Source organism: Rosa rugosa, chromosome 5 (assembly GCF_958449725.1).
Source record: "Rosa rugosa chromosome 5, drRosRugo1.1, whole genome shotgun sequence".
In the NCBI taxonomy this organism is placed as follows: domain Eukaryota; kingdom Viridiplantae; phylum Streptophyta; class Magnoliopsida; order Rosales; family Rosaceae; genus Rosa; species Rosa rugosa.
In genome coordinates this window covers 34,518,977-34,541,965 of record NC_084824.1, presented here as the reverse complement: position 1 = coordinate 34,541,965, position 22,989 = coordinate 34,518,977, and the positions used below count along the sequence as shown (strand labels likewise).

Sequence of the window (22,989 nt, the reverse complement as noted above, 5' to 3'; positions counted from 1 at the left end):
TCACAATGTAAATTCACAAAACAACTGCTCAACATCACTCCACATCAATTACACAAAATCATCACGTGGATCATCTTATAGATCCTTACATAGATCTTCACATAGATCTTCACATAGATCATCACTCTGTACTGGCATACAAGCACAGTAAACACTCCCACAAAGTGTTTCGCTACTCAATTAGCATCACGGTAAATCTCTATAGTAAAACTCAAGCATGCACCATTCTTCACAACAATAGAGATGCATCACTCAAAACAAATCATCCCCAAAAGCACGCCAATAAAATATGTCACCCAGTGACGATGACTTGGGCTTGTTCAATCCTTGGGCTAAGCATTAGGGCTGGTCAATTGGGCCGAAGAAACCGAACCATCCAAATTTCGAACCGGCCCAAACCACTTTGGGTTTAACATTTGGGCCTACTATTCGGGCCGAACAATTGGGCTTACTATTTGGGCCTACCAATCGGCCCACCAACTTCCAGCTCGGCTACGGTATGAAATTGTACATACCGTATATACGTATACATACCGTACAGATCGTGTATACGTATGCATATCGTACAACTGTATATACGTATGCATACTGTACAGACCGTATATACGTATGTATACCGTACATACCGTATATACGTCCGTATATCAAGCATATACGAGACCCAAAAATATTTGTAAGAGGTAGGGTTCGAACTCCCGACCTCAAACACGAAGGTTTTGCTCCCAACCACTGAAGCAAGAGCTGCCTTCATTAATATATGCTCACGTGTTATATTTATTATGTCATAAGCGACATAAATAAAATAACGGGGGAGGCAAGGTTCGAAACCTCAACCTGCCGCACGAAACCTTTGTCCCCCAACCACTGGAGCACAAGCTGTGCTTAATATAATGTGTACAAATTTTATACTTATTATGTCATAAACGAACATAATAAAAATAAACAAGAGGCGAGGTTCGAACCTCAGACCTCTTGTACACGAACTGTACACTCAACCACTCGAGCACGGCTGCTCACGTTATTATCCATACCAATCCTTTTATTTAAACCAACTGTTTCAACTGTTTCAACAATTCGGCCCAAAACATCCAAGACTGTTGCAGAAACCCAGCCCAACGTATCCAAAACTGTTACAGAAATCCGGCCCAACTCATCCAAAACTGTTTCAGAAACTCGGCCCATCATGTCCAAAACTGTTTCTGAAACTCGGCCCATCAGGCCTCCACCCACAGCTACAGTGATGCCTTGATCCGAGACAGGCCCAAGTACGGCCCACTTGTGTCACGGCTTATCCCTTCCGTGATTTACGGCAGTCAAATCTGCTTTCGGCTAAAGCTGTCTGCCACAGCATCTCGAGGTTCGGCCTGTCCCCTTACACGCTCTCCACGCGCCAACAACTTTTCCGGGTTTTCGGATGACTTTAATCCAACGCGTGGATTCAAATTCTGAGATCGTTCATCCAACGGTGGAGATCTGCTCACCTTGTTCTATAAATAGGTGCATTCTGGGGAAAAACTGTTCACTCCAAAAGAAAAGAAATTTTCTTCCGAGCTCAAGCCTTTCTCTCTCAACTCTTCAGCCTTTCTCTTCTCAAATCCTTTCTTCATCAATTTCAATCCTTCTCTTCTGATCTTCTCTCCCATCTAGTTGATTCAATCCCATCTTTCCTCTGAACTTTCAGATCTTCAATCTTTTCCTCCAAATCTTCAATCCTTCTTTCTCAGATCTTTTCTTCCATTTGAAGATTCGATCTCATCTTTCCTCTGAGAATCTCAGATCTCCAATCACCAGTTCAACAACTCCAATCCTTCTAACAAAATCTCCCTCAAACACTAAACCATGTATTCCTCGATTTCCACATCCTCTCACCCCATGACCCAAGAGCCACGAACTCTGCAACTAATGGAGCTCCAAACCCCGCAACAAATGGAACCACAACAACAGCAACCAACAGAGGAGGGAGGAAACACCCAAGCAGCTGGAAGTAGTGCCAACATGGATTTCTGGCGAAGCCGTACCAGGTGGATTCCTACTCCAGAACAAATAAGAATCCTCAAGGATCTTTACTACGTCAAGGGATTTAAGTGCCCAACTACAGAGCAGATCCACGAGATCTGTCTCCAGCTGAACCAGTATGGGTATGTTGAGGGTAAGAACATTTACTTTTGGTTCCAGAACGTCAGGGCTCGAGAGAAGCAGATGAATAGGTGTAATCAGGCTGCTCCAGTGCCCATGAGAACTAGTTCTCTTGGTACTGGTAGATCCATTGATCTCAATTTTGGGTCCACTGGTTCTACTGGTGCTGGTGGATCCATCGACATCAATTTTGGGCCAGCTGGTGGATCCATTGACATCAATTTTGGGTCCACTAGTTCTACTGATGATGGTAGATCCATTGATCTCAACTTTGGTTCCACCTATTCTACTGGTAATGAAGGATTTCTTGATTTAAATTCTGTTTCATATTCTTCCTCACACTTCAACACTAATACTAGTACAACTCTTTTGGCACAACAGGAGGACAAACATCCCTGCAACAACGAGGAGGAGATCACCAGGAGGTTCAAACTCTTCCTCTGTTCCCCGTGCACGGCGAGGACGTCTTTGGTAACCTGAAGGCTACTTCCGAGGAAGGTAGCGCTTTTGGTTACTATTCTGGTGGCTCAGGCGGTTACCACAGTGGCTCAAACGTTTCTCTTGAGCTCAGCCTCAACCCATCCGGAGCTGCTGACTAGGCTTAGTATAGCATAGTCCTCGTTTCCCTTTTTGTAATATAAAATCAATAAGATTGTGTGCATGTTTTCTTTTTCTTTTTTTGTTTAACCACAACAACACCAAGGATCGAACCTTGGTCACTTAATACTCATTTCAAAACCATCGAGACTCTGCTGCACACATCTTTCAAAATGATTTATCACAAACAATCATTCAAAACCTAGCAATCAATTAAGTCACACAGAGGTCAAGCTAGTATCCTCTGAGTCAAACCAAACACAATAATTTCGTCGCTAGAATTAGGGATTAATAAAGCTAAACACTTCCTGAGTTAGCTAGGAAAAACCCACATCTTTAGAGTTACACTTACAACTCTAAAAAAAATCTCGATCACTCCATCTATCAATTGCTTCAACAAGCAATATGTACCATCTTAGCATCCACTAATCGATACTGGTACCACACTCAGTATCTCACCCACGAATCACCTCACTGCTCATTTGGTGGTAAGTCAACATCTAGTGGGTCAAAATTCTGTGATTATAGCACTTCACACTAACCACGTCATAATCCATAATCTGTCCTCACAACAGTATCTGGCCTCATAAATTAGTTATACAACCCTAGCACTCCTAGAGTTGAAAACAACGTTATTACCTAAGCTCATACATCAACACAATGTCTCTTCACAGTCAATCCTATCACGAGGTCATATCAATCTTCCCATAAGTCAACCATACACAAAATCCATCATAGTAACAACGAATTATGCATTACTACTCAACAATAGTCAGTGAACCAGCACTCCACAATAATTTCCAATACCATCCGCAGATCTCAAACCACACCCCGACATTTAGCTAATATATAGTAGCTATCCTAAACACCAAACAACTGTGCATGAATGAATGCTCCATTATAACACAATTCCATCACTAAGCAACCAATAACTGCTAAGTATTCTTCAACTCAAAACATCTGCATATCCAACTAATGGAAAGTATCACAACTACTAGTCAAATACTCGTAACGACTTTAGATACAAGCATTGGTCAAACACCATGACCCCAACAACCAACGACTACAATGCACATAAGGATACTGTTTTTCGTGAAAACCATCCTCAATAACTCCACCAGAGTTTAATCCAAAGGTTCCCATTCCTCAAAGGTGATAACTCAAAGAAGCTACACAAGCTCCACCACTTCACTTACAAAGTCAACCTATGCCATGATCACTTGACATACTACCCTTATTAAAGGTAACATAAGTATCTCCCAAATTACATCACTACACTCGAACACCAATATAGTCTTGAGAATTCTGTCTCATAATCTCTCACACTCCTATCATCTTGAGTTGGTGAGATCAATTCTCTTTTCAACTATTCCTAGGGTCTCAATCTCTTTCACCATTTCAACCCAAGAATAACATCCATCACATCAACTACAGGTAGACTAGGCAACTCAACCTCTAATGCCTCCACCTCATCCTCAACTGTCTCCATAGAAAGGTCATGTCCCTACATCAGACTCGACCTCTACCTCACCGACTCATCAGAGTTAAATCCAGAGGTTCCTATTCCTCGAAGATCACAACTCGCGGAAACTAAACTTATTCTAATACGAACTTAGTAGACAACTCTACCGTCCTACGGACTTACACGTTGTCTAGACCCCATACTAAGACATACCCAATGATTTTACCAGTACCGAAGAGTATATGATGGGGATCCGCTGCAAACGGGCCATCACTCGGGAGGTACTGATTATCACCAAATATGTACCTTACGCTCTGATACCAAACTGTCACGCCCCGAATTTTGAATAGTAAATTCAAATCCGAAACATGAATAATTACAATTACAAAATCCAAATCTCGAAACTTCGAGTTCATTATTACAATTCACTCTCACAAGCAATATTGTAAAGCTCAAATGAGCATAACACACCTCACAACTTACAATTGCTGTAAAACTCTAACAATTGCACTAACCGCACGATCACCGTCCTGGTTCTCCTGTCCTGTAGGAATACCCGCTACACAATTTGAATAGTGTACCGGGAGTTGCAACAACACAAAACCCGGTAAGCTTTTTACAGCCAGTATGAGTAAACAAGAAAGAATTGTTGATTTATTTCCTTACAATTATTATAACTCAACACGATCACCATAAAAGGAAGGATACTCTTGAGGCTCTCTTTTAAGAACTCATTCTTAAAAGACTCAAGTATCCTCAACACTTCTCACATAAGACCCCTCACAGTCTCAAGTAACCTCAACATTACCCTCACATCACTACTCAACAATTGGCAGACAGACTCATTATATATATATAGACCCTTATGAGTTACTCTCAATTTCCCTCATAAGGTTACCACATATATATAGACACTTATGAGTTACTCTCAATTTCACTCATAAGGTCACTCCACATTTGGCAGACAGACTAGAGCTCTAACTGAACGTAACCACTCGTCCGGCCACAGACGTGATTACGATTTAATACTATTAATAACCACCAGCCCGGTACGAGAGCGTGATTCACTAATAGATGCCATGGTCACCTCGTGACCTAGTGATCTCCACAGATCACAACAATTTATTGTTCCTCAACAATAAAACTCAACACCTCTCACAATATATTGTTTCTCAACAATAACTCAACACAACTCCAACAATACATATTATTTCACGTAATAATATATATACAGACATTCACACAGGAATGTCTAATACACCAACAATAGTTCATATGATTGCAAAATAAAGCAATTAAATATATTGGGTTCGTAATATGAACCACGTGAGGTTTACTCACCTCTAATTCCCGTTGCGTCTTCTAAACAGCTCAACAACGATTTTACGAATCGTCCGCCAAATCAATCCGCCAATCACCTAATCAAATGTGACTTGAATTTAGCTAACAATTCCAAAACATACTTAAACGACAATCCAACGGTCGGATTCTAACTTATATAAAAATCCGACGGACGGATTCTCACGAATCGCCTCCCGAATCACTGTTTTGCAATTATACGAAGATCCAACGGTCGGATCTTCGCCCATGACCACACAAGGTCATTGGGACAGTCATACGATCAACATATCAAAACTACAAGTCCATCAGACGGTCCGATCTTCACAGATCATTAATCGAACAATCGAAATCGTTCGAAATCGTAAAATTCATAACTAAATCATACGATATCCGAAAATTGCGTATAATATATCGAAATGATTGTATTGAAATATAGAATCTAAAAATGCACAGAAACTATATTTTTGACCCCCGGAGTTGGCCGGAAAGGGCCGCCGGAGTTAGTGGCAGAGCCGCCGCCGACCACCGCCAATGGTGTCGGGGCCGGGCTGCTCCTCTTCATCTCATCAAGCCCAACCACTTTCCTAACTAGCATGAAGTCTAAAAATGACCGGAAGTGGTCGAAAATTACCTCAAGAAGAAAGAGGCCGAAATCGCCCAAAATCGCTCAAATCTGAAATTCGTCTTCCTCGGGTTGAATCGAGATGTGAAACTTGGTGAGTTTATAGAGCATGGCAAGGCGAACAAAGCCCAGTTGGTCTCCCCTCCTACCTTTGCCGGAGTTGGCTGGAATTTGAAGAAATGCATGAAAAATGGTCTGACCTTCTTTGCTTCGATTCGTTGTCTATGGTGAATGATAGGATGCAAGACATATATGAATGGAAAGCTGGTTTCAAGGCGAAGAGATTGATATCAATTTCATGGCCATAGGTGGCCGGATGAAGTCGTGGCGACGCCGTGAAGCCAAGGCAGCGAGGAGGAGAAAAATCTGGAAATTTTCGGGTTTCCTTATTGAGAAATCTGATTTTTTGTATTTATAGAAAATTCTCAATTTTAAAATATTCATAACTTATTCATACGAACTCCAAATAATGCGTTCCACATGTCCGCGAACTCGTATCGACGAGCTCTACAACTTTCATGAAGGAAGTTTTCCCAAATTTTGAACGTATAAAAAGTCAACTTTGTTGACCCCCTAAAAACGTTCGTTTTCGAAAATAAAATCGTTCGAACTAATTCCACAACTTTTCCAAGCTTCGTACTCGCTCCTACTATCGTGAAATCATTTCTAAAAAACCATGGAATTTAATTTGGATTTTTCGGGGTATTACAGTCCTTATCAACGGTAAAGTCACAAAAATGGCTTCCTACCGTAAAGCTGCAAAGGCACTACCTCCACTCCAGCCCCGATTATCCTAACCTGCAGGATTAACCCCTACACCGTTTGAATAGTGTACCGGGTTGTCACACAACAAACCCTGTAAGCTTTTGCAAGCCTGTATGAGTAACTCAAAATAGTTAACACAACTCACACCAGAAATAAGGAAAACAACTCACGCTTTGATTCCTTAAAAACACGAAATAAAGGAGAATAACTCACACTTTAATTTCCTGTCAAATCGAAATAAAAGAAAGCAACTTACACCTTGGTTCCTTTTAAAACGAAACATAGAAACCAACACATTCCTTGGTTTCTATCAAATGTGACATAGAAAACAACTCACACTTTGAATTCTATCAATCGTACCATAGAAAGCAACTCACACTCGATTTCTATCAAAATAACATAGAAAGCAACTCACACTTGATTTCTATCCATTGTACCATAATCGTACCATAGAAAGCAACTCACACTCGATTTCTATCAAAATAACATAGAAAGCAACTCACACTTGATTTCTATCAATTATACCATAATCGTACCATAGAAAACAACTCACACCTTGATTTCTATCAAAATAACATAGAAAGCAACTCACACTTGATTTCTATCAAAATAACATAGAAGCAACTCACACCTTGTTCCCTAAAAGCACGTAATGTCATGAGTTATCAATAACCAGTTCCCGTTACCCCATGAATTACCTATATGGCAGACAGATTAGAGTTCTATCTAAAACGTAACCACTCGTCCGGCCAAAGGCGTGATTACCTACTGATAATCACACAGATTTCCGTGGGTCATCACACAGATAGCAAGTATCCTACAAATCATCACACAGATTTCGCGGGTCATCACACAGATAGCAATTATCCTCCAGATCATCACACAAATTCCACGGGTCATCACATAGATAGTAATCATGACAAAGATTCATCACACAAATTTCAACGATTCATTACACAAATCGCAACGCTTTTCAAAACAATCGAAATCAACATTTCCATAATCATTGTTTTCAGAAAAGCCATAACACAAAACAATAAAAAGCATCAATTCATGCATATTGTTTTCATATCCAAATCTCAACGCCTTTCAAAACAAATCGAATCAACAATTCCACAATCATTTGTTTTCCGAAAAGCCATAACCCAAAACAATAAAAAGAATCAATTCATGCATATTGTTTTCACACCCAAATCTCAACGCCTTTCAAAACAAATCGAATCAACAATTCCACAATCATTTGTTTTCAGAAAAGCCATAACCCAAAACAATAAAAAGCATCATTTCATGCATATTGTTTTCATAAATCCACAAACCACCAAAACATATATATTTTACGTAAATATATATATACCTAGTCATTCGCTCTGGAATGCCTACTAATACCAACTATAGTTTATAGTTACTAAATAACTCTCAAAACGATAAAGGTATTCCGTTCATTAATGAACCTTGTGAGATTACTCACCTTGAAATTCCCGTTGCGTCTTCAATACAAAAAGAAACAGCCTAACCACCAACTAACCGTCCAAGAATACTTCGTCAAGTACCTAAGGAACGTACAGCCTTGATTCAGTCAATGAAACACAAGGAATAACGTTCGAAACCCTAAATCGAACCAAAATTCCCAAAGTTACGCCAATCGAGGAGAAACCACATCCGAGACTTCCCAAAGTCTCCGGAATACTTCCATAATCGATAAGTCCAATTCACAAGTCGATCGGATGCTTGGATCCTCACGGATCGAATAAATCAACCAGTATGAAACCGTAAAAATCATAACAATTCCATTCGAACTCCAAAATTTACATATTATATATCGAAACGCTCGTATCAATGAGTAGAACATATATAATACCAGAAACAGTCCCCTAGATGGCCAGAACGCCGCCACCGGCCAAAACTCATTATTTCCCAAAACTCCCAACATCAAAAATGTTCATCTAAGCATGCTTGTGAATTTTCATAACTAGCTCGAAGTCAGAAAACAAGCATCAAGGGTCGAAAACTACCTCGCAAGCCGTGGATCACTGTTCAATCCGAGTTGAACCAAGTTTCACGTGAATCGATCCAAACAACCACCAAGGATCGATCAAGGAAGCTGCTCTGAGCTCAACCAAGACGAATTGAAGCCTCGCTGACGTTGGAGATCGGAGAACCGATTGGGTCCCAATACACCAAACTTCGCCACCTTCTAGCGCCACCACCACCGAGAATCGCTGCTAGAGGATACCAGAGAGATGACCGAAGCAAGGAGACGAACTGATCTGGAGAGTTTCGTCGCTGGAGCTCGCCGGAAAAAACGGGGTTGGATCTCTGGGTTCGGGTCGGGTCAGACGCGGGTGAGGAGAGAGAACGGAGAGTTTCTAAGTTTCCGGTTTTGGAAACTTCAGAAAATAAAAATGGAAATTTCCGATATATAGAACTTTCCAAATTTTCAAACGCTCATAACTTTCTCATACGAACTCCGATTCTCGTGTTCTACATGTCCACGAACTCGTACCGACGTACTCTACAACTTTTATGAAGGAAGTTTTCGGAGAATCCTGACGAATAAAAAGTCAACCTTTGCAACCCCCCTAAAACCATATTCTTCGAATAAAAATCAATCTAAAACACTTCCGCTCCGTCCACGAGTAGCGAGTATAATCATCCAAACATCAAAATGAAAGAGTAGCGAGTATATCCAAGAGTAGCGAGTATAATCATTGGTAAATAAGACATAGTAGCGAAACCCAGGAACATAAAGAACAGGGGACATCCAAACATCAAAATGAATTAAATCAAAATGAGTGACAGAACAATGTTCGCAAGACGAAATGGAATGTCTAATTGATTTAGCCAAAGCACAATGACTACAATCTTTATTGAATAAACTAGGGGAGGGTGTGGGTCGGGCCGGCTTGGTTTTGGGCCCAACCCGAGTTCGACCCACATTGATCGGTTAGGCTAAAATTTGGACCGAAAACTATTTTATAATGGACTGGGCCGACGTATTTGGGTTACCCGAATTTTCAGTTCGGCCCGGTGCGGTTTCGGTGTTTGTTGGCGACTGTGGCGCTGTGCAGAACTGCAGATCGAAGGCGGGTTGAAGGTCGGCATTGTGCAGATCAAAGGTCGAAGGCTGAAGGTTGGGCTCGACGTTGTGCAAATAGAAGGCTTTGCGCAGAAGTGTAGATCGAAGGCTTTGTGCAGAAGTGCAGATCGAAGTCGAAGGTTGGGCTCGACGTTGTGCAGGTCAGCGTCTTTGTTAGGCGGCTTGGTTGGCGGCGTTGGTCTCGTTGGTCGGCAGCTGTGAGAGGGTCGTTTGAGTCTAGACCCGAGAGAGATGAGAACCCGAGAGAGAGATGTCACACCCCGAATTTTGAATAAATAAATTCAAATCCGAAACGCAAAAACTCAACAATCACAAGAAGACACTTAGAAATTTTTTTCAATTAAATCAAGCAACTAAACAAACTGAGCTAACAATGTCAATACCGACTCGTACTTTAGAGTCACATATTACATTCCGAGAGTTTACCAATTAAACTGAATAACAATTCAATAAGTAAACGCACCCACCACACTCACTACACAGCGGAAGACTTAAAACTAAGAGTACCATTCGACGTCCACGCTACCCAACGTAAACCTCAGCTTCGACGACGATTAATCGATATTCTAACCTGCACAATAACCCCTACACCATAGAATAGTGCACCGGGAATGAACAAAACAAACCCGGTAAGCTTTTTAAGCCCGTATGATTAAACTCAAATAAAGTGACTCACGTCACGCATGCTTATAATTTCTCAACTCGTGAGATAAATTAAAGCAACAACATTTAACTCCACAAAACACAACCAAACATATAATCACACTAGGTAACAATTAGTAATCCCTGCATCGAAAGTTTAGTTCAGGAGATCACCAAAGTCACCCAATTCAAACTATAGTAATCCCTGCGTCGAATTTTAGTTCAGGAGATTACAATCAAACCAATCAATTGAATCAAACAATATAATTCATATTATCTCAACTCACCCATAATATGAAAATCAAGTCCCTCTTGGACATCAAAAGAAAGAAACCACTTGAAACTCTCTTTTAAAAATGTGTACTCAAGGGCACGGTAACACAAAGTTATCCCCCAAGCAGTACAATGTACCCAAGAGCACGATAATGCGAAGTTATCCCCCAAACCGTACATTTGGCAGACAGACTAGAGCTCTAACTGAATTGTAACCTGACACCTCGGCCGAGGTTCAAGTATACAATATATGTGCCTCGATCACCAATGTGACAAAAGGTCCTCAGACCGAACATTTAAAAGTCCACATGACCCAAAATGTTACACTCAACCCAAGATACTCTTTAACACAATCACATCAATCAATCACATGATATATTGCATTTCCGAAAAGAGTAAATGCTCAGAATTATTATCCAAATAATTCACAAATCATACGCATATCACCACGTCATGTCATCAACATATATATATGCCACGTAAATATATATATACGTAGTCATTCACGCAGGAATGACCACTAATACCAACTATAGTTCACACATTTTAAAACCAAGAAATTCATTTTATACTTAAATTCATTTTTTTACCTGGGAGCCGTAGCCCAATGAACCGTAGTCGATCGAGTTCATATTATTTCAAACAAAGCATTAAATTTGAAAACGATTTACAATTATCACACAATTCCAACAATTAATTAGTTCGGTTCGTAAATGAACCATGTAAGATTTACTCACCTCAAAATCCCGCTGCGTCTTCTCACCGCAGATAAGAACTCAAATACGCTCCGTCAATCACCTAAGTACAATACGATCCTAACTTAGTCCACAAATCGAAAACGATTATATTTCGAACTCCCATTTGCCCTAAAATTCTGAAAGTAATGCCGATTGAGGTGAAACTTCATCCAAGACCACTCGAGGTCTCTGGAATACTTATACGATCAATCTATCAAAATTTCAAGTCAACAGGATGGCCGAATCCTCATGGATCAAAAAACAATCGAACCGTGAACCCTAAAACGCTAAAATTCACAACTTAAGCATGTGATCACCAAAATTACCTTATAATATATCAAAACGACCGTATCGATGCGTAGATGAATAATATGAAAACAGAACACAAAAATAAGGTCGGACGCGCTGCCACAAGCCACCACAAGCGGCGGTCAGTGAGTGGTCAATGGTGGCGGTCAACGCCGGGTCAACCACCTTCGATGCAAAAGTCGTTAACTACAAACTTGTTCAAAATGAAGGGATGATCAACTTTCATACCTGGAGCTAAGTGAAATTCGGTCTAGATTGTCCTAAATCAAGCTTGGAAGTTGGATTAATCTCGTCCGTCTGATCAGATTCCAGATCGAATCAAGACCATCGAAAAAGTCAAACCTTGATCTAGCGCTCTACACCCCAAATCGTGATGCAAGGCCTATATGGGGATGATCAGGGGAGGAAGACAACCTAAAACCGGGGAAGATCGGCCCGTGCAACGCCGGCGTGGAGAAGAACCGGCCCGGTCGGGTTTGGGGCTCGGTGAAGGGCTTCGATCCAACCCTGCGTGCGGCGGCGGTGCAAGGCGATTTCAGGGAGCGGCTGGGTGGCTCGAGGCGAGCTCGGCGAGGGCCGGGTTGTGGGGAGGACGCGCGACGGCGCCGCTGGCGTCGGGTCGAGCGGGTCTGCAGCGTGGGAGAGGAGAGAGAACGGAGAGTTTTGGGGAGGAAAATATAAAAAGAGGAAAAATTTGGGATTTATGAATAAATCCGGATTTTTCTCATATTTATAGAAATTTCCCAAATTTTCAATCCTTCATAACTTCTTCATACGTACTCTGATTTTCGCATTCCACATATGCACGAACTCGTATCGACGCACTCTACGACTTTCGTGAAGGAAGTTTTCACAGAATCCTAACGTATAAAAATTCAACCATCGCACCCCCCCTAAAACCATACTTTTCGAATAAATAATCGTCCGAAATACTACCGCTCCATCCACGAACCATGAAATTGTATCAACGAACTCTTTCATAATTCCCGAAGTATTTAGGAATTAATTACGAATTTTTGGGGTATTACAAGAGATTAGGGTTTTCTTGAGAGGAATCAGGTACAATAGATTTTATGTGCAACCTGATTGCATCCAATGAGAATTCGACAACTAATTTAAATAAAAAATAATGTTAATTTAAATAAAAATTAAATAATTAATTATTCGGCCGGTACGGTTCTGTCCAGTCGGTTCAGAGGCTGAACCCGGTCCCGAACCGGAAAAATCCGGTCCGGTTCGGAATAGAGAGTTTTTCTATTGTATTTCGCCCGGTTCGGTCTCCGATCCGGTTTTCCGGGCCTATTCGGCAGGTTTTACACATCCGGATCGGTTTATGCCCAGCCCTAGAATAAACGAAAAGGAAAATCTAATAAGGAACTAGAAGCTAGAGTGCTGATCACGTTATTGGATGGGTGTTCAAGACGATGATGCCAAAGAGAGGACCATGGAAATAAAAGCGGTTTTGGAAAGAGGTGAAAGGTTTAGAAAGATGGGATAAGACCATCATTACATGGACATCGAAATAGAATAGCACCGTAAGTCACGGATAACAAAGCCCCAAGGAAATAAGGTAATATTGACAAGAAAATCATTAGTAAACTAAGTAGACAAGAGATTTTTACGAATTGAAGAACCTGAAGAACATCAGAGAAGCAAAAGGTAAAAGATCCAGAGGAAAAGGAAACAATATTAGACTGAGTGATGGGAAGAGTATCACCATTACCAACAACAACTTGATCAGTAGGTGAGTAATTGGTAGACAAAGTGAAGGAGCGTGCAGCATGATTCATATGGTTGTTAGCGCCTGAATCAAGATACCAATTTGGATCAGAAGAGAAAGCAACATGCATGATGTTAAACATACGTGCTTAGGGGCACTTTGAGTAAATATGACCATATTGACGACAATTCTAGCATTGCACAGGTGGACAAGAGATGGGAGGAGGCCCCAAAATCCTTGGAGAAGTCGGTGATGGACGGTGGTCGCATATGAGGTACTGACCAGGCCCACGATTCTGGAACGACTATTGTTGGTTGAAGCACGCACCTCTAGAACCACGTGAAGAACGATAAGGAATATGGAAGGATATGGAAGGTTTTCAGTTATGTTATTACTACACTCTAATTGTAGATGTCAGTTACAATCCTTCCATATTCTTCTATAATTAGAATTAAGTAGGATTGAATCCATCATGAATGGGATAACTCTCGAATATACTTCTTGTACTCTTTCCATTCTTTTGAGTGGTTGATCTCTCTGCAATCTGTAATCATGAAGCATATATATTTGTTATTCAAACTAACAAATCTCTTTAACTTTTGTAGCACTCTGTTTCATAGTTTGCTCATCAAAATGAAGCATTTTGGTACATACATGGCTGAAATTCCGCAATGTATACCAAGGATCCAATATTAATCCCTCTCTAACTGCTTCAGTCTTCTTGTAAACGCTTTCAAGAGGCTGCCAGAGTGTATGGCATTGATGATCATCCTGGTGGAGGCTAGCTTAATGCAACTTCTTGATTCATATCATCCACCACTTCTTTTCAATCTTACGCACCCTCATTTTCTCTTCTTTGCCATAACTGTTACTCTCCATCATTCTCTACTTTGACTCATTTGCCGTACCGGAAATCCTTCTCCTACCTACAACCACCGTTGGCCATCACCATGGTGCTCCACCCCAAAGGCGATGCTTACCTCGTGTAATGACCTGGATTTTCATATTAATTTCTTATAATTTTCTCGAGATTAATAAAGTCCAGTTAGTACAAATTATTGTTTTAGTGCCTTGTTCTTATGTTAATTGTGAAATAGAAATTATTTTGAACGAATAAATTGCTCAGAACTCTTCGCTCCAAGGGTTGAATTTACGATTTTGTGAAAACTTCCTTCACATAAATAGTAGAGCGCGTCGATACTAGTTCGTGAACATGCAGGACGCGAAAATCGGAGTTCGTATGAAAAAGTTATGGTCAACATAAGTTAAATACTTTTTTTTGCAAATTTAGTATAAATAGAAAAAAATTAGAAACATATAAAAAAAAACCCAGGTTTCCAAATCCGAAAACCTCGATCCTTCTCTCTCTCTCTCTCTCTCTCTCTCTCTCTCTCTCTCTCTCTCTCTCTCTCAGCCGCCAACTAGACCCAATTTCATTTTTCGGCCATATCTCTGCCATCTGGCCACCAATCGCCACTAGCCCCATTCGAACCGCCTCTTCCTTCTCTTTCAATCTGTGGTGGTGCAAGGCGAATAGCCGCCTGGACGACGTAATAAGGCAGAAAGCGTGGTGCCTGCGCTGTTTCGGATCTGTTGTGAGTTCTCCACTTTCCAACCACCTCTAGCTGTGCCACCGGTCAGGTTTTGAATCCCTTGAAACGTACATCAATCCCTCCAAGTAGCTTGAATCAATTTGCAACGAGAAAGAAGAATCTAACAAAATTGAATTTTAGGGTATTTCCGAATTCTTGAACTTTCAAGGTAAATTCATGCAAATCCTTTCGTTTCTAGACTTCATTGTAGTTATGAAAGTTGTTGGGCTTGTTGTTGTGAAGATTTTGGCATAGGTTTCATGACCAAGTTTAGGGGTTGTCAGCGGCACGTTTTATGCTTCTATTTTCTTTGTTGTGTCCTACTCATTGATACAAGCGTGTTGATATATTATGGGGTCATGTTGTGATCGTTTGAAGCATGTTAGGTTTAGCATCGTTTCGGTTTACTCAATTTGCGATCCATGAGGATCCGACTGTTAGATCGTCGTATAATTGTGAGAAATTGATCCTAGAAGCGTTCCGAGACCTTGGGAGGTCTCGGAGGAGTCTTATCTCGATTGACGAAATCTTCGATTTTTTGTTCAAGTGCTGGGTTCGAACCATAACCGCTTTCGTTAATCGTGTACAAAGTTGAGACCTTATTTTACTTAGGTGATTGACGGAGAGTGTTCTGCACTTTATCTCGGCTGTGAGAGAAGACGCAGTAGGACATTGAGTTGAGTAAATCTCACGAGGTTCATTTATGAACAGAGTTCCCTTTATTGTTTCAGTTTAATCGCGAAATTATTTTCTGGAAATAAATATTTATTTTAAATTATACGAACTTGATCATCTACAGTTCATAGGTAAGTTAAAATGAGGTTTTATTATAAAAATGATTTTCTCGAGTTTTGCGATTGTGGACTGCTAGTTGGTATTAGTGACATTCCTGAGTGGATGACTACGTGTTTGTGTGTGTGTGTTTGTGTATTTACGCGAAATATATATCTTGATGGTGTAGCATTGTGATAAGTATAATAATTGTGATTTTATTCATGTTTTTTTTTTTTTTTTGAGAAATTTACTCTTTTCGGGAATGTGATGTATCATGCAATTGTTGATTTATATTGTGTTGAAAGAGTACTTTGAGTTTTGGTGTAGCATTTTGGGTCATGTGGGATCTTTTTAAATGTTTTCTTATATGAGGAGACCTGGTGTCACAGTTATAACTGAGGCAAGTATATCGGGAACCATGCCTTTGGTCGGGTGAGTAGTTACGATCAGTTAGAGCTTTAGTCTATTTGCCAACGTACTAGTATAGGAGTAACTTGTGTTATTAGGACTCATGAGTACACATTTTTAAAAGAGAGTTTCGAGTGTATTCTTTCTTTTGTTGTCTAAGAGGGACATGGGTTTCATATTTGAAATGTGTGATTATTCACTAGAGTTGAAAGGGTGTTTGGTGGACTTAATTGTTGGTTGCTTTAATTTATTCTTAAATTGAGAAAATTATAAGTATGTGTGGTTGAGTCATTTCAGTTGAGTTTACTTGTTGGGTGCATCACGAGTATGAAAACTATGTGCAAATTTGTGTTTGATGTGCCATACTCCCAAGTATAGGAGGTCGAGTTTTAGTAAGGGGAAAGTGAGAGTATCGTACCCAAAAGATTGAGTAACTCTATCCTAGCTAGATCACCGTGAAAAAAAACCTACAAAAACACATGCGACTCTATCTTTTTGCAAATTAATAGTCTCGGCCCTTTGGAAGCCAAAACTATCAATAATGATATTTATAATGGTAAAGTGGTGAATCGGCTTAGTTGATTTTAATTATTTATAAGGGAAATTTTTGCAAACAGTACACCAAGTAAAGGCCACTAATAATTCTTATACATCAAGTTCCAAACCAAACATTTCGGTACACGAAATCTGAAACTCGACCCACTATCAGTACACGACGTCAATTTTTGATACCAAAATGTCCATTATGCCCTCAGTTCTTTTTTTTTTAATAAATTTTTTTTTCTGTTATTTTTTTTCCTTCGTTTTTTCTGTTTTTTTTTTCCTTCATTTTTTCTGTTTTTTTTTCCTTCATTTTTTCTGTTATTTTTTTTTCCTTCGTTTTTGCTGTTTTTTTTTTCTATTATTTTTTTCCTTCATTTTTTCTGTTATTTTTTTCTATTATTTTTTTTCCTTCATTTTTTCTGTTATTTTTTTCTTCCTTCGTTTTTTTTTTCCTTCGTTTTTATCTCTTTTTTTTTTTTCACATGACTAAATATTGGCTGAGTTACAAATATAAGCTGTAGAACCATAAATCTCACCAATTGGAGGGCAAGGGCGGCGTTGGAAGCGAGGGAGTGAGCGTGGAGGTGAGGAAGGCGGCGTTGGAAGTGAGTGAGTGAGCCTGGAAGAAGGAAGAAGAAAGAGATAAAAAGGAAGGAAAAAAAATAATAGAAAAAAAATAACAGAAAAAACGAAGGAAAAAAAAATTAACAGAAAAAAAGAAGGAAAAAAATAATAGAAAAAAATAACAGAAAAAACCAAGGAAAAAAAATAACAGAAAAAAAGAAGGAAAAAAAATAATAGAAAAAAAAATATTATTAAAAAAAAAAAACTGAGGGCATAACAGACATTTTGGTGTCAAAAATTGACGTCGTGTACTGATAGTGGGTCGAGTTTCAGATTTCGTGTACCGAAATGTTTGGTTTGAAACTTTATGTATAAGAATTATTAGTGACATTTACTTTGTGTACTGTTTGCGAAATTTTCCCTATTTATAAAGTAAACTAAGTTGCACAAAAATAAACTAAGCTGATAAAAACAAAATATAATAGAGACTTTGATCAATGAGATAAATAGGTTGTAAGGCATCACACCTAAACTCCTTTATGACAAATCTAAGTAACCAAATCTAACATGCTCATACCAAGATGGAATCCCCCTCGGTTCTCTTGATTATCGAGTAACCAAGAAACAATTATACTAGAGAATGTATTTAAGCTACACCTTGATTATCGGACATAACTCTCCTACAAACCTCTTAGTTTCTACCTATTCCTTGATTATCGGACACAAGTAGACCTATGTAAATGCAAGCTAAGATCCCTTTATCGGACACCTAAGCCACATCCACATGATAAGCCCAATTGTAAGGACCCAAGCAACCTTATTTGATTATCACAAGATTACCATTTCTACATTTGCAACATGCTTTAGTTTAATAAGTTTGTCAAGCCTAGCATACTTCCATGAAATTATCAACACTTACCAATCTTAGGTGACAAATCTAAGATGCATATTAAATTTAACTACATAGTTTGTACACAAATTCGGCTAGGGCTAAACTCTAGCCCCAAATTTATTCTACTCACAACTCATGGAAATATACATAAAAGCTTTAAAAGAGTAATACATCATAAAAAGAAAGATGGTGAGAAAAAGTCACAATACCCACAGGTTTGGTGTGTCAATACCAAACCGAGATGAATCAATCCCCCCCCCCCCCCCCCCACAAGCTTTCTAGATGCAAACCAAGAAGATGTGATGCTTCAAAGTATAGTATTTTCGGTTTCCTCAAACCCAAAACACTATACAAATCTACAAACACAAAGAGAAGATGAAGAACAAGGCTTTATGAATATATCCACAAGTGTGATTGATCAAAAGGTATAGAATCTCCGGTTTTGATTATCAACCAAAGATGCTATACCTCTCTCTCTACACAAAGGCTAAACAAAACTACCTAAACTACCTAAAATATGAACTAAGAAGAGTGGAGAGGAAATGAAGAGAGGAAGAAGATGAAATGGATGAAGGAATAGATGAAAAACGTCCAAATGAGGGGATGGTGTTTCTATAGGCCAAAAGTGATGAATGGAGGGTGGAGATCAAAGGAAATGAAGGGCTAGATGTGATTGACAAATGTGTAAGCACAAAATGTGGATCTAATCTTTAACTCCACATTAAAATGACCTACAAAGCCCATAGATATTATAGACCCCCGTACTTTTTCTTATTTATTTTAATTTGTCGTATAACGTATGAAACTATGTATTCGTATGGTACACAAGTATTCATGCTTAGGTTAAGACTTTGAGGCCATTTAAAGGATTAAGAAATTTAGAGAAAATCCAATTTGGGTCTAGAAAAGTATTTTTAAAATATCGAGGCTTAGGACAAGCCTGGAAAATTTTCCCGAAAGGATTCAATGAAGTATCGGGGAAATAAGGATGTTTGAAGAGGTAATTTCGGAATGGGCTTAAGGAAAATTAAGGGGAAAATGAAATAGGAGCAGCTCAAGCCCATTGACCCAAAAGGAGGGGCATATTCGACTTTTCGCACTCATTAATTGGGAGAGGTATTTAAGCATCTCATTCTCTCAAAACCCTAGCCTCTTCCTCATTTTCTCACTTCTCACTCTCTCTCTTCAGCTCTCCCTCTCTCTCATCTGTCCCCTTCTCTCTCCGGAAGCCGCCGGACGTCGCCGCACCGCCGCCGTCGCCGGAACCCCATCATTCACTAAAATTTCCAGATTTTCTTCTCTTCATCCCCTCTTTCCATTTCTCCAACCAAAATCAAGAAATTTGGCCATTTAATCCTCCAAAAACCCTAGAACCCGAAGCTAAAATTGGGGCTTTTGTGATTTCTTCTTTCCAAGCTTATATCAAGGTAATATCCCTCCTAATCTAGCCTCTATTCCTTCGGTCTATACATCTTTCTTCCTAAATTCGAGTTTTGGTTTTGATTTGTGATTTTGTTTGCATGAATCCGATTTCTCCTTAAACCATGAAGCTAGGCTACCGGTTTGGCAAGGATTTGTGGTAAGGATCTACCCATGCAACCTTGTTTTCGAGTTTTTGGTTGTGATATTGATGTTGGACGGATTTGTAGGTGAAGAAGGCCAAGGAGGAGGAATAGGCAGTGAGTTTTGAAGAAGAAAGGGTAAGGAATGGGTTTTGGACAAACCCTAGAATTTTTGGAATTTATTTGGTTGATTTTGATTTTTGTGGAGCTATTGTTGTTGTTGGAAAATTGTGAAAATTAGATGTTTGAGGAGGATTTAATTAGTAGAATTTTATTAGCCTAGTTTTCTAAGTGTTGGAATTTTGTGTTGAATATTTTGGTGAATTGTTGTTGTGTATTTTGGCCAAAAGAAAAAGAAAAGGATGAAGAAAAGGAAATGGCTTTATTTTTTGGAAGAAAATAAAGAAAATGAAGAAAAGAGTAAAAGTTGGATTAAATGAGTTTTTATCTTGATAAAGTGGTAAAAAGTGAAGAAGGTGAAAGTAAAGGTAAATTCGGTAAAAAGGAGGTTAAAGGTAAAAGTGAAAGTGTGGAGGTAAAAGTTTTGGTAAAAGTAAAAAGGTGAAAAAGGAGAAGTAAATAGATAAAAGGAAAAGTAAAACTTTATTTATAATTATTTACTTATTTATTTTTAATAAATAAGAAATAATGGTAAATAAAGGAATATTTGGTCAAAAGTCAGAAGTCAAAGTCAAAGGTCAAAAGTTGACCGACCTCATAAAACGTGAGGATCGACTCGACTTTGGTCGCTCGGATGGGTGATAGTTTAGTGGAGCAATAAGGACGTTTTTCCTTTTTAAGAAAGAAGTTAGTTTCCCAAATTGGTAAAGGTTGAAAGAAATAATTAATGGCCTCATTGAAATAAAAAGGATTAGTATGCGCGATTACTTAAAGTTGATCATGATGTTTACCTGGATAATTACTTACAAACTAATTAATGGTTTAGGAAACACAATCATTAAGGAAGCTTAAGCGGAAAGCATCAGAGTGTGGAATACGCCAGCATTTTCCAGGTAGGGTGAGTTGTCCCTTCCCTGTTAGAGGCTTTTCTATATGTGGAATGCTCTAGTATAATATTATGTTGCCTGCAAGTATGTTTTTGGTTGTTCATTAGTCGATGCCTCGTGATACATGTGTTTTCAGAACTGATAATTGTTGATTACGAAAACCGAGGCTAGACTTGCATGTTGAGATACTGTGCCCTTTGTATGTTTGTGTTTGTGACCTGAAAGTGAATGGGACCTAAACGCGTAGATTCCTTGGGATCCCACGTTGTCGATAACCGTGAACCTCCGGAGGGGGCTGTGCTCCTATGTTTGTCAAGGAAAGGTAAATACAGACAGTGAACCAGTCATAGGAGACTCAGAGCCAGGAAATGGACACTTTCGCTACTTGTAGTCACAAGGACTACAGAGTAGTTGGCTGGTTCTCGAATTCAGGACGAACCAGATCGGTCACCGATTTATTTTACTTTAGCCGGCAGGTAAGTATCTCGGAGCTCCAAGTTGTGTGAAGCATGCTGCATATGATTTCCTGAAACGAAACAACTATGATTGTTTTTGTTTGCATTTGTTTTACTTGATTTTACAAATGCGCGCAATCTATACTCTAGTAGCTATGTTTTACCTATTAGATTTCAATAAGGTTGGGTCGGCCCCTATTGGGCTAGCGAGGACGAAATGCTCACCCCTACATTTCAGGTTACAACGAGGTCATTCCGGACGATTTGGATTAGAAGTGGGTCGTTGGCCGAGTCCGTGTGTTGTTGTTCCTGTTGCTTGAAGTTCTTCCCATTTGGTACTCTATCGATTTACTAGCTTCTCTTTCCATGTTGAACTCTGTGAGGTCCGCCTACCTGGGAGCGCGCCTCACCCCTTTGTTTTATTGTTATTGTTGAACTCCTTTCATTTCGGTTATGATGTAAGCCCTAAGGCATCACAGTGCACTTGCCCACTTTATTTTGTTGCATTCCAGACTTGTTGATTTAAATGTTGGGTTGTTGATTTAAAGTCTTTTCTTAAAAGTTTTCTTGGTCTCCATTTTCCCAAAATTTGCATTTTCAACAGGTCTTGTAGTATTAAGTTGGTAGGTCTACGGTACGTCTACGACGTATCGAGCTCCTATTGGCTTAATATTACGGCGCTGAAAGGGTTTCAATCTCCTGGTGATCTTCTCCTCTTTGTTCCATGAAAGTTTGTTCTACATTCATGTCAAAGAAAGTAGAACTAGTTCCCCCTCTAGCTGAGATTGAACAATCCCTAGCACTCTTCTCCATGTTCATAGATCCGGCCATAACCACCATAGTTCCCCATCTGCCCGTTAAAAGCAATCATCACACCAGCGGAAGAAGCAGAAGCAGGTGCAGAAGATCCAAAGTTAATATACTGATCCTCATGTTTCCAATTGGTAACATTGTCATCACCAACAAGCCCTGATCTTTGCATGGGCACATGAACATCCGAAGTGGACTTCTTCTTCTGCTTCTCCCGAGCCCTTTGGTTCACGAACCAATAATAGACATTCTTGAACTCGATCTTGCCGTACCATTTCAGCTGGAGACAGATCCTCTGAACCTGCTCTATAGTTGGGGACCTAACTCCCTTGCTGTAGAAAAGCTCCTTGAGGATTCTTATATGATCTGTAGTGGGAATCCACCTAGTACTGCTCTTCTTGCGAAGCATGTTAGCACTACTCCCGGCTGCTTTGTTGCTTCCTCCATCCTCTGTTGGTTGCTGGGTTTGTGGTTCCATTGGTGATGGGTTGAGAGAATGTGAGAATTGAAGAGTGGTGATGATGAGTAATTAAGAAGGGATTATTGGCGCGTGGGGGAACCGAACGGTTTTCGAGGAAGTAACTGTTCCATTTTTCAATATTATCTTCTCACTGTGGAATTAACCGAACGGTTTTCGAGGAGGTAACTGTTCTATTCACGAGATTATTTTTCACGACCGTT

At 39.6% G+C, this 22,989-nt stretch overlaps 2 long non-coding RNA genes across 3 annotated transcripts; one reads left to right on the top strand and one right to left on the bottom strand.

Annotated features, from left to right (window-relative positions):
* Positions 1–4,523: 4,523 nt before the first annotated feature.
* Positions 4,524–6,583, bottom strand: LOC133712668 (uncharacterized). The gene is made up of 3 exons (XR_009847540.1): positions 6,168–6,583; positions 5,537–5,613; positions 4,524–4,754 (listed from the first exon to the last, which is right to left on the bottom strand). It is a non-coding gene; the product is annotated as an uncharacterized LOC133712668 (long non-coding RNA).
* Positions 6,584–19,640: 13,057 nt separating this feature from the next.
* LOC133712859 (uncharacterized) lies at positions 19,641–22,025 on the top strand. 2 transcript variants are annotated; one of them, XR_009847633.1, is made up of 5 exons: positions 19,641–19,901; positions 20,029–20,053; positions 20,124–20,174; positions 20,983–21,049; positions 21,737–22,025. It is a non-coding gene; the product is annotated as an uncharacterized LOC133712859 (long non-coding RNA). The 2 variants fall into 2 exon arrangements; XR_009847634.1 differs by having other exon boundaries at positions 20,025–20,053.
* The last annotated feature ends 964 nt before the right edge of the window (positions 22,026–22,989 follow it).